The sequence below is a fragment of the Eptatretus burgeri genome, chromosome 9 (assembly GCF_056783735.1).
Source record: "Eptatretus burgeri isolate ZD-2024b chromosome 9, Ebu_testis_v1, whole genome shotgun sequence".
NCBI lineage: Eukaryota > Metazoa > Chordata > Myxini > Myxiniformes > Myxinidae > Eptatretus > Eptatretus burgeri.
This window is the reverse complement of record NC_140969.1, coordinates 86,896,561-86,910,208: the sequence shown is the minus strand read 5'-3', so window position 1 is coordinate 86,910,208 and position 13,648 is coordinate 86,896,561. Positions and strand designations below refer to the sequence as shown.

At 41.3% G+C, this 13,648-nt stretch overlaps 1 protein-coding gene across 5 annotated transcripts in view; it reads right to left on the bottom strand.

Moving 5' to 3' along the window:
* Positions 1 to 13,648, bottom strand: part of LOC147020545 (leucine-rich repeat and fibronectin type-III domain-containing protein 4-like) — a 365,929-nt gene that overhangs the window by 334,152 nt on the left and 18,129 nt on the right. For 2 of the 5 annotated variants that reach the window (XM_085895970.1, XM_085895972.1), the window contains exon 2: positions 12,514 to 12,616. The exons of the other annotated variants lie outside the window; for them this stretch is intronic. The gene's annotated coding sequence lies outside the window, so the exon portion shown is untranslated. The remainder of the gene's footprint in view (positions 1 to 12,513; positions 12,617 to 13,648) is intronic. 5 annotated transcript variants of the gene reach the window in all.

Below are 13,648 nucleotides of genomic sequence, written 5' to 3'. Positions count from 1 at the left end.
CCCCCCCCCATCTGCTGTCTCAACAATCCTTTGGAAGAAGTCCTTTCTTTCAAGATTCTGGGTCTCACGATCTGCCATGATCTTTCCTGAAAAAAGCCACATTTCCAACCTGACCTCCAAACTCAGTCGCCGACTGGGAATCCTCCGTCGTGCAAAGTCCTTCCTCGGCCCACCTGAGCTCCTAAACATATACAAAGCTTTTGTCTGCAGCCTGATGGAGTACTGCTCTCCCCTTGGGCTGGTGCTCCTGCCTCCCACCTTTCTCGGCTCCACGCTGTGGAAACCAAGGCATTTCGGATCATTGGCATCTCCCGCGATGAGGCTGAGTCTTTGGGCCTCTCACTCTCTCCCCACAGGCAGGTTGGTGGTCTTTCCTCGATCTTTTCTACCCCCTTATTCCACCCCAAACCCACCTCCTTCAAATTCCCTGCCTGCTTTCCTTCCTGAAAGTCCCTGTAACGTCCATCTTGTATTCTCCATGTTCCCCACCCCATCCCTCTCCCTTCCACAGATCTCCTTATGTCTCTGTTCCCCACTGTTTTATCATCTCCGCTCCCGTCCCTCTTGTCTCATGCCCCCTTTGCTGTGTGTTGTGTGTTAGCTCTCTTACGAGCCTTGACAAGGTATACAGAATAAAAAAATCTGCGAAATCAAGGTCAGAGATCTTGACATTCCCAAACAATTCACCACAGCTTGATCGCTCCAATATCTTCCCAGGAATCCAGTCCATGCAAGTGCTGAAAAGTATGGGGGCCAGTGCACACCCATGCCAACTCCAGTATCAACTGGAAATCTCCAGTAACAACTGGAAAATAACCACATCTCACAGCTCTCTCAGTACCAGAGTATAGTTCAGACATCAGAGTGATCAGATTTGGTGGCACCCTATGCAGACCAAGAATCCTCCAGAAGGCATCCCGATTCACTGAATCAAACGCTTTGCAGACACAACATCGGCTGCAAGCAGCCACTGCCGAAACTCTCGTCTGTGTTCAGTGAGGATTCGAAGAGCAAGGATACGGTCAATCGTTGAACTCTTTGGTGTAAAGCATGACTGCTCTGCACGCTGATGCTCAAGCAGATGGTGGCGAACCCCATCAAGAATTATCCGAGCAAAGACCTTGCCCGGCACTGGGAGCAGCGTCACCCCTCGGTAGTTGTTGCAGTCTTGGCACTCATCCTTCCCTTTCCAGAGAGGGATAACAAGGCCCTTCTTCCAGTCAGTTGGGATGATACTTGTGTTCCAGGCAGAGCACATTCCTGCATGCAATGACACGAGTGCAGCATTTCCACCAGCCTTGAGAAGTTCAGCATGGATGCCACAGATCCCAGGAGTTTTACCCCATTTCAACCGGTTCACCACAGCCTGTTTCCACAAAGGAAGGTGGATCACAGTTGATTGGAGGGTCAGCAAAAGCGATAGCTACACCCTTAACATCCTGCTCAACAGCTGGTGGATCAGCCTGGTACAGCCACTCAAAGTAACCGGAACAGCAGGCCTTCACTTCAAACTCCTCTGTCAAGAGCCCACCACCCTCTGCTCTAACTGCAATACACCGAGGGAAGGTCTTGGAGGAACACAATGTGTGAATTCCCCTGTAAGCAGGATGAGAATCACTTGACCACAGGTGATGCTCTACCCCCTCACAGATTCCTCGCACATAGGCCTCCTTGTCCACCCTGAGCGCACGTACAGTTTTACACCTCAGCTACCTGAACAGCTCAGCTCTGCCATTCAGCCTGGTCCTGCGACTCTGGTCAATGGTAGCCAGTGTCCCTTGAGAGACAAAATTATTCTTCGCCCGATGGTGAGTTCCAAGACATCCACCGGCGACATCACGGACAATGATCTTGAAGGCACTCCACAACTCTTCAGGATCCCCCAAAGTACCCAGACCCCACCCCCTCCCCTCCCCCAAATCTCCACTCAGCCTGTTCACAAATTTCTTAGCTACCCTCTCATCCTTGAGCTTGACAAAATGAAAGCCTCCGCTGGGATGGTACCATTCTCCTGGATTTAAGCAGCAACTTCAGAGTTGCTACAACAGTTGCTACAAGGCAGGGTGATTCATCATTATGTGTGCTGTCCCTCAGATGTATGTTCGACAGGCACCCCAACTGCCAGAATTTGTTGGTGGATGTTAAGGAGCACATGAGATCACAGTGTCCTTCACGACAAGTTGGCAAGTTATTGCCAGCACCATGACCAAATTCCAAATTCCTACCATTACCAGCAGTGGGCATTGCATCAGCAGCAGAGCCATGCCCTCAGCCAATGGTGCTACCTCACAACCTTGTGCTGCATTCAAACGAAGAAGAAGGTACCATCCCTACCACTCCAAATGATAGTGCGTTTGTAAGGATAGGATCTTCCTTCTTCATGTACAGCACAAGGCTGCAAGTAGCATCATTGGCTGGGGGAATGTCTGTGCCACTGATGCAATGCCCCTGTTATCAGCATGCTGGTACTCATTTTGCCAACTTCAGAAAGATGACAGGCTGAGTCAACCCTACTTGGTGTTAATTCAATGGAAAAGCAGGGGACTTGAAATCAAGATCCTACAGTAGGATCTTATGACAGCCACCTAACTGCTTAGCCAGCACCAGGCTCAGGATAGGATGAATCTTGGGCAGCACAGTGCAAGGCTTACTGCAGGGATTGATTCATATATTTGTCTGGAAATTGAGATGCACAGATTTATATAACATTTTGTGTTCCTGTATTGCAGGTAGGTGACTATGACATTCGCAAATGATTATACTTTTGATCAGTGTGTGGAGTATTGAGCACATGAGATCACGAGAATATATTAATGGAAAAATTTTAAATAGTTAAAAAATACATGTGGGGCCAGAAAGACAAATGGGCCACTTTGTACTTGTACGCATGCTTTGAGTGGGGTGGGTGGAGGAAGAGGCAAGAGTGGGGTGACGCAAAGGTAAAGTGAATGAGAAAAAAAAAAACGACAATTAACGTTCATATCATTTATCCTCATATTGCATTGCTTCACAGCTTGTAAACGTCTGGTGTCCTTAGAAATACCATTACGATCCTTTCTCACCATGACCCATGCATCCGAGTTCATGAGCTGTAATTATGGGATTCTTACTTGTATACAGTCTCAAACATTTTATGGAGGATTTGAAAAAGGAAAACCAGGAAGAACCAGAAACGAACATCAATGGACAAACAAAAAGCGAGTGTAACATAGTGGTAAAAGTGCTATTGATTGAATAATCCATGTGCCTTTCTATTGTTGAGTGTTGTGCTATCCAAATAATTTATTTATCAATTCTGAAATTCCTTTGAAAAGCAAAGTATTGAAGTGAGCTGCTAATTTGTGTGAAGAATCTGTGCTTTTTTGGGGCTTTGTGATAACCCCCCTGAATGGATTTGCATGATATAATCTTCACAGGTAGGAAAAATGGCAACTCGAGGTTTAATCCTTCAAAAAACAAAATTATTGCAATCCATATCACGGCTAGAATGTTGCACTTCGGCTCCCAGATGAGTGCGGAATGATCCCAGGTCGATTCTGCTCGAAGTTAAGACCAGTAAGAAACTATATTCTTAACATGATAGTCAAAGATTAAAGCTGGAAGGAATCAGAAAAGGTCTGGATTGGAAATATTTCACGTTAACCCTTGCTCCACATAATCTTCGCCATCGGCCTTTTTCACCTGTAATTTTTTTTTCCCATCATATGTCCATTTTTTGTATTCTGAAGTCCAGATTCCTGGGGGAGCTAAATGACAAAGGGGCAGCAGGTTTATAGAGTGTCAGGTTTAAAGGTGAACAGGGAAACAAATAAAAGTTGGGTTGATGAATAGCCGAAATGAGAGAGGCGAGAGTAGAAGAGTATGGGGTGAGTGAAAGAGGAGGGGGGGGAGGTGGGTATGTGAGAAAGCACAAGGTGATTATTGGCAGCACTCTTGAAAGACCGAAGAGGGGGGGGACGTGAAAACAGACTCAGGGCATGTTTTCCACAAACGAAAGAATAGATGGATGAAGGAATACAGGTGAGCAATCAACTTTGAATTTGGGAGTGTAACCAGGTGTGTGATTCTGGAATGTGTGCGATCAAGGTGTGCTAAAGAACGGAGGGACAAGAGGGTAGGAGTGAGGCCAGCAGTGACATTTTAATTGGATTTTGCTTTAAAATATCCAGAAAGTAAATGATGTTAGTTTCACATTATGGGTACAATTCTCCGTAAAGTTGGTTCTATGGAAGCAACACTCCTGGTTGTCTGCCTGGTGATGGCTGAATGGTTAGGGTAGTGGGTTTGGGATCCTAGCATCCTGAGTTTGAATCCCACTTGGCTGTTGAATTAATACCAGGTGTGGTTGACTCAGCCTGTCATCCTTCTGAGGTTGGCAAAATGAGTACCAGCTTGCTGGGATGATTGAGCCATTTGAGTGTTCTGTGTTGAAGTGGCAACCCATCCAGGATTGTGCCCAATAGCCCAGAAAACTGCTTTGGCAGCACCAATGCTCTGTACAGAGTATGGTCCCGATGGATTGGATTGGATATCCTGGTTAGGCACTGTGTGATTTTGTGGTTGGAGTCGGTAAAACTTAATAACAATAATAATAATAATAATAATAATAATTGGAACCATACTCTCTACAGAGAGTGCCAGTGCTGCCGAGGCAGTTTCCTGGGCTGTTGTGCACAATCCTGGACAAGTCGCCACTCCGTCGCAGGATACTCGAAAATGGCTCAATTATCCCAGCAAGCTGTTACTCAATTTGCTGACCTCGGAAGGATGACAGGCTGAGTCAACCCCCTGGTGTGTATTAATTCAGCGGCCAACAGGGCTTGAACTCAGGACCCTTGGATCCCAAGTCACTACCCTAACCATTGAGCCAACGCCAGGCTTTGGTAAAACTTAGAGGTATGCAAACTCAACTCTAAGCTGTCTGGCCTAGGTTTGTATCTTGACCCAGCTATAAACTGTCATCCCTGTGTTTCACAGGCAGGGTGATTTATCAATCTGTGTGCCATCCCTCGGATTTACGTTAAATGGGAGTCCTGTCTGCTGGCATGAGTTGATGGATGTTAAAGATTCTACAGTGTCCTTCCTAAACAGTCGGTGAGCTATCGCCAGCACCCTGAACAAATTACAAATTCCTGCCCTAACCTACAGGGGGCATTGCATCAGTGGCACAACCATGCTCTCTGCCAATGACATGACCGTGCAGACCTGCACTGTATACAAAAGAAGAAAAAGATTGGTGTTTATTGATCCCCCTGGCTGTCCAGCAGAATCTTCCATAAACTGTGATGGCATGGCAACCTTCCTACAGGATTTGTTCATAGTTGCAGAAATGTTCATAACTTGCCATGAGCACTATATTGGTTTGATAAAGAGGAGATGGGAATACACCACCGGCACCTGGTTATTCACATATGATATTTTATTTAACAAGCTATCATAAGGAGTGGACATTAAGCTGGCTATCTTATCTGAAATTAAGTGGCTGTGCAAAATCCCATAAGATGAGGATCGAGTCGATACGCAGTTTGAGAAACTGTCACACCATCCCCGTCCCTCCGGGGTTTTTTTGTTTTGTTTTGTTTTTCTTTATCTAATCCTAAATGGCATACACATGAATAAAAATTAAATTTTAATAGTAATAGTCACAACACTTAAAATCAAGAAATTTGGATAAAGTGTTGCATCCGATCCAGACAAACATAGTGCAACAGTCGACTAATGTCTCCAAAAACCGCAAGCATCGTGAGTGATGGACGGCCTGTGATACATGAGCTGACAGGCTGACTGCATTGCATTCACACTGGAGGCTAACAAGCAATAAAACATGTATCAGACATGAAATATTATTCCGTGCTGGAGTGTAGTTGAACATGGATAGATGGCATGCAGCAACCAAAAACCAATCTGTGTGGAGACTGTGGATGTGATGTGAAATCTTTTCAAAAAGGAGCAACAGCTTCATGTGGTTATTAACTCCACTGTACCTTTATTTTTAATTATTGCTGTTAAAAATAACGTTTGTATCAGTCTGTAATCATAGAGGAGTGTTCCTGTTTTTGTTGTTTTTTTTAACCTTGCATTATTTAATTGGCTGACGGGATGGATTGCTGGTATGCGCACTCACTTTTGAGCAGTCGAGCCGAGGTTAGAATCTCGACGCGGATATAAGCTGTCATCCTGATGTTTCGTATGTATGTAGGGTGACGCAGACATATCGATGTGTGCGTCATCCATCGAAAGGACGTTAAGCTGGAGGACCTGCTAGCACCGGTCATCGGAGGATGTTAAAGATACCACGGTGTATTTCACGAAGAGGACGAAAGTTATCGCTGGCACCTTGAACAATTACAAATCCTTGCACCTTGAACAATTACAAATCCTTGCACCTTCAGTTGAGCACCAGTCCTGGCCAGCCGATTCGGGAAAGACGTCGACTAAAAACTTTCTCAACAAGAATGTGAGAATAATTGGGGTCATTACACAGTCGGAAGAAGAAGCAATGTGAATCAGAATTCAGCACAACTATTTTGAAATCTTCCCTTTGAGATTGAAAAGTCAAAATCTTGAGATGGTGGAATAAAATGTAGATTAGAAAGTTTTTGAATTGCCCAAGCATACAGTTTGCACCTATCAAATTACAAGAAAATTTCACCTTTCACCCCCCCCCCACCCCAATCTTTATAATAGGCAAGTGATTTCTTCATAGAACCTCTAATAGTTTTGAGTAATAGAACCATTAACATAAAGATTCAATGCCAGCCAAGCTACTTTGGAAATGCTCCACCAAGTTCCCCCCATCGTGTGCTGCCTTTTTGGCTGCTGGTTGCATCATTGGTTTGGGGCACAGCTATGCCGCTCATGCAGTGCCCCTATTACCAGTACACTGGTGCTCATTTCACAGACCTCAGAAGGATGACAGGCTGAGTCGACCCCCTGGTGTTAATTCAGCAGCCAACGGGGCTTGAACTCAGACCCTAGGATCCCGAGCCACCACCTTAACCACTAAACCTACACCAGGCTATCTCCGCCAAGTAAAACAGAGTGAAAACAAGTAGCAGTTAAAATATTCAAATCACACTGCCCTCATGCCAAATAAATAAATAAATCCTCCAACACACGACATTGCCGCCACGCAGAACGTCGAGACGGAATTGGGAGGGAGCGGTGTACTTCTGAGGTGAATGTGTACAAATGATAGTTAGTTTATGTGTACAAATGTACTTCTGAGGAAAATATGTACAAATTATATTTATTCACCATGCAGCACATGGAGACGGATTTGGAGTGAGTGGTGTGCACAAGTTGATTGATCAATTGCTTAATTTCAGTGATCAATAGCTTAATTAAAATAAATAATAACATTTTTGCCAAAGAACATTTTCACTTTTCTCCCCAAATTTCAGCTTCCGAGCTAAAAGGATGGCTGAAATATCACCCGGAAAGCAAGAAAGAAAATCCATCCATCGGGACAATACTTTGTGTAGAGCGTTGATGCTGCCTCAGCAGTCTTCTAAGCTAGTCGGAACAATCCTGGACAAGTTTCCACTCCAACACAGGATACCAACAAGCTGGCACTAATTTTGCCAACCTCAGAAGAATGACAAGCAGAGTCAACCCCACCTGGTATTAATTCAACAGCCAAGGGGGATTTGAACTCAGGATCCTCAGATCCCAAGCCCACCAGCCTAACCATTAAGCCAACGCCAAGCATCAGAAAGAAAATAATTAATCGATTAATTGATGAATCAATAAATCAACAAGTAGCGGCGGTACATTCAAAATACACTGCCCCGATGCTAAATAAGTAAATAACAAATCCTCCAGCGCGTGACATCACCGGAGCGCCTGGCGCTGCCACATTGCAGCACATGGAGTCGGAATTGGGAGGGAGCGGTGTACAATAACTGAGTGATTAATTCATTAATTGTCTCATTAAAAGAAATAAATAATACTCTTAAAATAATTAATTTCTCAATCAGTTGCGGAAAAGCATTCCAAATCTACCAGTTTCATCCAAATCTGTAACTTTTTGAAAATGAAGTAATTAATCTAAAAATGAATAATCAATCGATTAAGTGATCAATAAATAAGTCAAAAATACCCTTTATAGCCAAATCACTTGTTCACTGTGATGTCCAAACATCAATTTCCAAGCTAAAAGGGTGCCTGAGATATTGTCCAGATGAGAAAGAGAATAAATAAGTAATTAATAAATCGATAATAATTAAGTAATTAATCAATTAATTGATTAATCAAAAAACAAAAAAAATACTGTTTTTGCCAAAGCACATCTTCACTTTTGTCCCCAAATTTCAGCTTCCTAGCTCAAAGGATGGCTGAAATATCACCCGGATAAACAAACAAGAAAACAAACAAACTGGGTGAAAACTGAGTCGTCCCTTCATTCGGCGCCCGGCGATGTTGTCACGCATCGCCTGGATAAGTAATTGGGAAGGAGCGGTGTACAATACAAAACGAATCTGCATGATAGAACATGATTAAATAATAATTATCATTATACACCGATCCACCATGCTCTAGACCAGTGTTTCTCAAGGTGGGGCATGAGGATTCAGAATTAATGAATCAACATATGATCGCTTTCATAGCTTTGCACTTTCAAATTTTCAAAACTTTGAAGCTGCGACTGATGCCTCATAGCGTCATAACTAAAAACTGCTTCACCGTGCCCTTGTTAGCCAATCCGCCAGTAAGGCGTGCCCTTGATCAATTCAACGCTGTTACGTCACTATGTTATGCGAGTTGCAACAAGATGAGTCTGTGAAAACTCTTTTCAAGATCAAAGGAACCATGATGTGGCTGTCTGAGGAGAGCAAAAAGAAATACCCAAACTCGATTACTTTGGGAAGTATTGATAAATTTTCCATCATCTTATTTAGTCGAACGTGGATTTAGTGTTGTTTCTGATTTGCTGCAAGTTAAGAGAAATCGACTGGAAATCATGAAACGTGGTGATTTCAGGCTGAACCTGACAAAATTGGTTCCTTGAATCAAACAAATCTGCAGCCACCGTCAAGGGCAGGGCTCCCATTGAAGTGAGTACTGTAGCAATTTAATAAAATTTGCAATAAAGTTTTAATAAAGCCTTTTGAATACATATGTAGTATTTACTGTAGTGTCTCCAATCATGGTGGGGCGTAGGATTTTTTTGAAAATCAAAGTGGGACGTGGGACAAAAAAGGTTGAGAAACACTGTTCGAGACAGACCGTCGGTTCAACTGAAGCTGTTTCTTGGATGGGGTTACAATCCAGGATGGGTCACCAATCTGACACGAATATTCACTAGTATTATTTTGTATGCAGCCTGTGTGTGGCTGCTGGTTGCATCATTGCTGGGAGCAAGTACTAAATCGCCTACAGGTCGCATTTTTAACCACGAAACATAACCACCTGGTTGAGGTTGTCACAAGGTAGAAGCCTATTGTTTTTGAGGTCAATACATCAAAAGAGCAAGGTCATAAATCGTCAATTTTCATCTGATTGACTTGACATTTATATGTATAAAACCGTAAAGCATGGGTGGACAGTGAATCCTCATTGGGGTAAAGCCTCAGTCGACTCATGTGAAAATGTCTATTAATTACGTATTGTTTGAATGTGAGTTGGACCGTCAGCACGTCTATTAATTATGTACTATTGGAATGTACCTTTCAGAATTAGACCTTTATACCTTTAGACCCCTTCAGACCCTTTAAACGCATTATACCCTTCTTAGCCATAACAACTATTTAAAACTTCCCTTTAGATCTTTTTAGACCTCATATAGACCCTGTGGACTACTTAGACTCTTTAGACCCCTTCAGACACACACCACACAAACATCTATAGAGTCTTCTTGCAACATAGGCTACATACTATTCATTGTTTAGCAAGTAATGTGCAAACCATATGGGTGGGTACTCAGGTATTTTAAACAGAATTTGCAAATTGGGTCACTGAATTGGTTTACCAATCAAAACCTAGAAGCATATTGTTTTTGAGGTCAAAAGGTTTATTTCATTAAAGGTCAAGGTCACATAAAAGCTTTATTAAAGGTCAAGGTCACATCAATAAATTTTCATCCGATTCACTTGAAATTTGAACAGTATTTGAATATTGGGTCACAGACCTGGTTCACCAAAAATCAAAACAATCAATTTAGCCATTTTGAATATGTCAACGGTTTCCATGACAACAATTTCACCCCATTATAATCAAATGTGACTTTTTGTTAATTTATAATTATAACATCTATCAAAAACTTTTCAACATATCAAATTGAAACGGAAGCAGCTTATTTGTACGTATGTGTGGTATATGTGAAAAAGATTTGGTCTAAATTAGTCAAAGCTCAAGGTCATCTGAAACATGTAAAACACCAATTCGGCTTCAATTAGTAAATTTATGAACCAAATTTGTTATTCACAACATTCCATCAAGTAAAACTCTTGATAGATCAAATTTTCCAAATTATCAAATTGCTGTTTCCATGGCAACGATTGTTTATTTGGATTTCCCAAGTATCTTGCTATGCATGGCATCTTTCTTGTTTAAGATATTCATCCTATTTTGCTTCATTTTAATATCCCATCATACTTACATTATTTGCATGAAGTATCTTTCAAATGACACTGGCCAAATGGCAAACTCTTGTAGAAGATACGGAAACGGGATTCCAAGGTAATTTGTCGATGCTGACATGACAGATCCCTGATTCTGATTTTCGATTCTCATTCGAGTCAAAAACACCTGGAGCAGTACTTGTTAGAGCATGCCTTGCTATAGTTGATACTGTCGTTAAACACATTTATTTTGAGCTATTTTGCAAAACACAAAATATCCACTTACATGTATGCTTAATGACCAACACGTCCACCAAGTTTTATCCTGATTCATTCATTGGTTATATTATTTAACTATACCCTTTTAAAGTAACCTAATTTTGCCAAACCTTTGATCTCCATTGTGACCTTGACCTTTGATCTATGTCCACCAGCATTTAATTACTTTTCTCCGAGACTTGCAACAACTGTTGAAAGCCAGCTTTCCAATCTACAATCATGTGCATGTAAATCATCCCATGATTTATTTGACAAGAGAGGACCGAAAGTCTGCAAGACTAATATCAAAATAGACATTGAGGGTAAATGTAAAACCCAGTATATCTACAATGAAGATGTATGTTGGATGTCATTCCAACCTAATTTTGCCAAACCTTTGATCTCCATTGTGACCTTGACCTTTGATCTATGTCCACCAGTATTTAATTACTTTTCTCCGAGACTTGCAACAACTCTATTACATTTGATTACAAATGACCCAAGTACCTAAGTTCACTCTTGGCCATTTAAGAGACACTGCAGAAAATTTTAATGTTGACCTTTGACCTACATTTACTAAAATTAAATCCTTTCGTTCTTGGCTACGAAACCTACCGAACCTACCCAACAAGACTCATCAAAATTGGATAACTTTTTTTGATATTCTTTGCAACACACTGCAGAAACATTTTATCATGATGGGTTTGGGGGTGATAAAATAAATAAATTGATGATGATTAAAACTTGGTATTAAAATGAAAATGTTAAACCCAAAGTAAAATGTACTCAAATATGATATGATTCTTTTTACGTATGTATCCATTTGGAATTAACATAATTATATTTCTCCTCTGTATGGAAAGATCACCTGTATATTAAATGTGTAAACAGGTTGAACTTTGCCAGTAAGTTGAATATAAAGAAGTAATGAACCTCTCATTTTAAAAACTATCTAAAAGAATGTTTAAAACAGACACAAACAAGTTGGAATGTGGATTTGAGAAGATGTCCAGATGTATTCACGAAGCTCTGGTCGCTTCAAGATAATATATCTTCTCAGTTTTTGGAGAAGCAGACTGATTTTTAACCTACATAAGATGGAAACTTGTTTTAATGGCCATTAGGGTTGGTGTTTGATGTCATTCTAGCATTCTGTGCAATTAATATGTCTGGGTTTGAATATGTGTCCCAACCATTTAAGCAGGAGCTGTCAAAGTAGATTGAAGATAAGGTTCACCTGGAAATTGTCAAGATCGGGCAAACTGGCGTCAGCGTCAGAAAATTATAAATAAAAAAACTGTGTCTTACTGGAAACTATATAAAGATGAAGATTCTCCGGTTATGTTGAGAGATCTGGAGTACATTTGTCTGTCCAGGATCTCCTTTGCAAGCACATATCATGTTTTAAAATTGTACTGGCGTTGTGTATCTGTATTTACAACACACACACACACACACACACACACACACACACACACACACACACACACACACACACACACACACACACACACACACACACACACACACACACACACATACCAATTATAAATACCCCACCCTCATATTGGGGTAAACTATAAATTTCCATTGTGGTACTGCATCAGTAAGCGATGATGCTAATATATTGAAACGGTAGACCAAGAAGGAACCCAAGGAAGTAAACAGCAAAGATGGAGTCATCAGGACGAACCTGGATAGGATTCAGGTTTCAGCCGCTACTCCACGACGCTCAAGCCCATCCAGGCACAGCCAAGTGAGTCTTCCAGAAAATTTTCTGCAAGAATTCACTTCTCCTTAGAGAGATAGAAAAGGAAAGGAGATGAAAGAGAGAAGAAAAAGAGAAGAAAAAGCAAGAATTAGAATGAATAAAGAGAACTGTGAAAAAAGTAGAAAGAAGTGTGAAAGGAACAAAGAACACAGATGTCGGAATCCCGACAGAGGGAATGTCAGGCCATCTTTCCAATCTACAATCACGTGCATGTAAATCATCCCATGATTTATTTGACAAGAGAGGACCGAAAGTCTGCAAGGCTAATATCAAAATAGACATTGAGGGTAAATGAAAAACCCAGTATATCTACAATGAAGATGTATGTGTGTAAGTACACAGTTGGGTTAAGAGGCAAAATGTATATATATATATATATGTGTGTGTGTGTGTGTGTGTGTGTGTGTGTGTGTGTGTGTGTGTGTGTGTGTGTGTGTATCCAATGGGTTATATATATATATATATATATATATATATATATATATATATATATATATATATATATATATATATTTATATAGATCAAGTTTAAAGATCTCGCCTTCTATACAGCAGGCCAGCACGCCGGCTAAATTTGAGATTGCTCCTGTGTCAATACACTCAACCCTCCTTCACCAAGGGGTCACAGTATCATTCACAAGCCAACAGATTGACTGTGTGACCTTCATAACTCATGCTGGTCACATGAAACGAATACTTTTATATGATGGGATTTTTTCAACGATAAGGTTGCTTGTGGGACAGTCAGCTTAACAGCCTATGAAGAATAGTGTGCTTTGCAATGCACTCCATCGATGATGCATGAAAGTGCAGTTTTTGATTGGTTTACAAGACATACTATCGGAGGAGGCGGATACGTAAATTCAGGCAGAAAAATAATTGAGAAAAAAAGATAAGGATCGGGAAGAAAGGGTTATCGTGGAGGAGGGATATTAAGAGAGAAAGCTTGTGATGAAAGGGAAAAGACGGGAGGGCATTCATTTGTACAGAAAATAAATGGAGCTTGGGCAAATCAGATCAAAAATACTGTCCTTTTGTCACAGGATTGCTCAGTTGG